Source organism: Salmo salar, chromosome ssa12 (assembly GCF_905237065.1).
Source record: "Salmo salar chromosome ssa12, Ssal_v3.1, whole genome shotgun sequence".
Lineage (NCBI taxonomy): Eukaryota > Metazoa > Chordata > Actinopteri > Salmoniformes > Salmonidae > Salmo > Salmo salar.
In genome coordinates, this window is record NC_059453.1 from 79,182,988 (window position 1) to 79,187,347 (window position 4,360).

The 4,360-nt window shown below is 41.7% G+C and overlaps 1 long non-coding RNA gene across 1 annotated transcript; it reads right to left on the reverse strand.

Moving 5' to 3' along the window:
- Window positions 1-1,127: 1,127 nt before the first annotated feature.
- On the reverse strand, window positions 1,128-2,774 carry LOC106565943 (uncharacterized). The gene is made up of 3 exons (XR_001319762.2): window positions 2,442-2,774; window positions 1,669-1,771; window positions 1,128-1,278 (listed from the first exon to the last, which is right to left on the reverse strand). It is a non-coding gene; the product is annotated as an uncharacterized lncRNA (long non-coding RNA).
- Window positions 2,775-4,360: the final 1,586 nt, after the last annotated feature.

Here is a 4,360-nt window from a genome sequence, read left to right on the forward strand (position 1 = left end):
GAAAATGTAAAATGGACTCTTCACGTGCACGCGCGCACCCGTCTCATTGTTCTCAGATCGACCACTATCCAAATGCGCTACTGTTTTTCAGCCATGGACTGCAGAGTCATCATTCAACATTCTGGCGCCTTCTGAGAGCCTATGGGAGCCTTAGAAAGTGTCACGTTACAGCAGAGATCCTCTGTTTTCAATAAAGAGGCTAAAGAAGGCCAAGAAAGGGTCAGAGAGGGCACTTCCTGTTTGGAATCTTCTCAGGTTTTGGCCTGCCATATGAGTTCTGTTATACTCACAGAGAACCATTCAAACAATTATATGCATATTCTAGTTTCTGGGCAGGAGTAATAAACAGATTAAATCGAAGAGGGCTCAGCGGGGGATTTGCCTCCGGATGAAAGTGACGAGAGCGACAATGAAAACGATCCAATATCGGATGAAGCAATTCTGAGGCTATTTAACTCCGACACCGAAGGAGAGGACTTCAGTGGTTTCAGTGCACAGGAGAAGGAAGATGGTGACCAATTACTTTCTTGGTAGGCTACTGTTTACTGCTAATTTTATTTTTTTTGTTACAAGCCGTGTTTCATTAAAGCCTATTTATTTTTGTTACAAGCCGTATTTCGTTAAAGCCTATTTATTTTTGTTACAAGCCGTGTTTCGTTAAAGCCTGTGTAAAGTTCATTTGTTTCAATGTACCGGTAGGCACCTGCGGCTTATAGACATGTGCGGCTTATTTATGTTCAAAATTTTAAAAAAGTTAATTCAGTGGGTGCGGCTTATATTCAGGTGCGCTTAATAGTCCGGAAATTACGGTAGTTGGCTTGTGGGTACCCCTGAATGCGACTTTTCTCTGGAAAGGAGCTTGGAAAGGGCAAATCATTTTCTTTTTGAGAATCCCCTCCCTTTTTCTGAGACACAACGTAGGGTCAAATTACTACTCTGAACAGAAATTTAAACGCATGTGTCCTCCTGGCTCTGATGACTGGCGTATCTGCTGCTTTCCTGATTCATTGTACAACTTGTAGAACTGTCATAATGCATGTAGATGTATATGCCATTAAACAATCATATAGGATTATATTAGATCCTAATAATTCTTCACAATGTCTTCATAAAGCACAGACCACACATTGGAAAATGAAGAGGATTTATTATATGGACATAAGTGGGTGGGGGGGTGGAGGTGAGAGAGCGAGAGATCTCCTTCACAGGTGTAGGGAGAGGAGTGGGTTTTAGGTGATGGTGGGTAGGTGGACCCAGGTGCTCTGCCATTTTCTGCCACTGCAATGAAACCAACAACAAAATGAACAAACGACACCAAGACAGGTCAAATGGACGAATTCAAGAAGTAACTTTTATGTTTAAATTTTTTCCTAACTTACACAACGTACATAGTTCTGTTTTGGGACACTTGTGTATATGACAGAGGCGCGTGTGAATGCACAAATTAAGGGGTGAGGGAAGAGACTAACTTGGTATTTGTATTTATTTCAGTCATCATTCTTTTTATTCTTACACCTGATAGAATGATTATGTATTTTGGTCATTGCCTCAGACATAGCAATCATTGCTGTACACTAACAAATAACTAAGATAATGTGCTGTACTATAGAGATGACAGCCCACACTCACATTGTGGACAGTGGAGACAAAGAAAATAGGTTCATGTACCATTGCACTTCTTCGGTTCTGTCTTTTCTGGCACTCTGCAGTGCCTGTGTCCTCGGCCATGGTCACAATGGACCCCTGCATCTCTTCAACTGTGAATTTCAACCTGAATGAACACACAGACATGATTTGTATTGAAACTCTTAGGTGGCACATACACATTTTCTGGTCCAAATGCACTCCCTACCCCTCCTCCTTGGCCCTGACCTAACCCATAGATTTTTCTGAAGGGTCTGGATAGGCATAATTAGGAAAGTGGTGGAGCTTACACCATATTGCTTGCACATATACAAATATCGAAAGGGTTAGGGCCAAGGGAAAAGGTTAGGGATTGAACTGGGACGGCTGATTCAATATGGGTAAAGCCCAAAGCACACGGGAGCCTTTTTTTACATGTGTGAACGAGCATGCTTACGCTGGACATAGAATGCATGAGAGTCAATGAGAGGAAACATACAGGCTTTGAGCGTCAACGATATCACAATTATATAGAACACCAAATTAGAATGATATTTTTCTCGTGGCGCAATGCTGATCAAATTAACTGATTAAGGGCACGTTCCTAAATTCACTCTGGATATCTACTCAGATTTCAGATGCAGTCTCGCCTGAGTGTGCCAGAGTAAGGAATAACTGATGAATTTACGAACGCTAAACACCAGTTGAATATGGGCGGTGCCAGTAAACGTCAGCAAAAAAAGCGTAATTAAATTGTTCCTAGCAACACAGTTAGTCATCAATGCTCTGGATAACATAAAAACAGCCCACCCAACTACCTCTGCCAGGGCGAGTGAGGTGTTCTCTCATTTTTGTCTGGAAGTAGCTAGCAAGCTAGCCAACCTTAGCCTGTTAGCTTGGGTGCCGTTGTGAGGTCAGAACGCTCGGATCAACCCTACTCGTCGGCCAGAGCGTCCAGTGTGCGCTCTAAATCAGTGTTGCCAACTAATTTCCAGGTTAAGTTGCTTGAAGCAGGTTGATTTGTTGCTAAAAATGACTTAAATGAGGTTGTGATGTCATTGCGTGATAACGTACAAATGCGTCATTACGTAGAATACACAATTACGTTGCTCAAATTGACTGGACATCTCGGCAAAAAATATGATTTGACATTTGTACAGGTACAGACTCCCACTCTTTTCTGTACAATTTTGATTGAGGCATGTTGATTGATGTTGTAAGTTCTGTTCAAGATCAAACATTCGTGACCAACTATATTCATTGGGTTTGGCTTGTCGAACCGGTACTACTGCTGCTGCAGTCAGACAACAATGATTTGCAATTTGCTGGAATTGCTGCTGGCCTGCTGCTGCCTGTGCACGACCTGAGCGCCTGCTGCTGACGTCACTCACAATGCACTTTTGCAGCCAGGCACGTGTGTTGTGACTGGGTGTGCGACAGAGAATCTTTTTTGTGTGTAATTTAGAGGGGAAATGCATGCATTTTAGCGTTTGAGTCACTTTTCAAAAGTTGCTAATAGTTCCAAATAAATGTTAAAAGTAGCTACATTTGTTGCTAGGTGCTATTTGAAAAAAAAGTTGCCAGGGTAGTCTGAAAAGTTGCTAAATCTAGCAACAACATTGCTAAATTGGCTTCACTGCTCTGAATGCTCCGAGGGCGAAACGCACTGAATTGGCGCACTTTGAGTACCTTCTTGCGCTCCGAAGTGAATTTACGACTCTTTGTGCATTGTTACCAAGTCTAGAATTGTGAAACGCAGGTTAGCGTTTTTCGTCATGCATCTTGTTCTGGAGGTGACTCTGTAGAGTGGTTACGAGCTGGCAAAGCCACAAAGTCATAACATCAGATTTTAAACCTAACCTTAAATTAAGGTCAATTAATTTGGCCTATCTAAGGGGAAATCGCCCAGTTCTGCCTCCAGGACAAGACCGGTGACAATAAATGTCAACATGCCTGTGAAGTTCAGTTAGTGTCTATTAGTATAAATAAGTTTAACGGCAAGCCAATATTATGTATAAAATAGCGTTTATGAAAAACAATGTAGCAATGTATGAATGCAACGTTATTTTACATTTATAAACTGGATTGTGTTTCAGAAGTATATATCACATTGTCAATGTCATTTTCTTGACCTTATCACTGTTGTTGCTTACAGCCGATTTGTTTGTACAGTTCAAACAAAGTGGTTCAAATAAATAAAATCTGGTTTAGATATTGAGTGGGTTGTTTGTAGAAAGAGAATTCAAGGAATTGTTATGATTTTCCCTACTTTGCTAAATTAAGTTGTGTGGTTAAAAATATACTGCTCAAAAAAATAAAGGGAACACTTAAACAACACAATGTAACTCCAAGTCAATCACACTTCTGTGAAATCAAACTGTCCACTTAGGAAGCAACACTGATTGACAATAAATGTCACATGCTGTTGTGCAAATGGAATAGACAACAGGTGGAAATTATAGGCAACAAGCAAGACACCCCCAATAAAGGACTGGTTCTGCAGGTAGTAACCACAGACCACTTCTCAGTTCCTATGCTTCCTGGCTGATGTTTTGGTCACTTTTGAATGCTGGCGGTGCTTTCACTCTAGTGGTAGCATGAGACGGAGTCTACAACCCACACAAGTGGCTCAGGTAGTGCAGCTCATCCAGGATGGCACATCAATGCGAGCTGTGGCAAGAAGGTTTGCTGTGTCTGTCAGCGTATTGTCCAGAGCATGGAGGCGCTACCAGGAGAC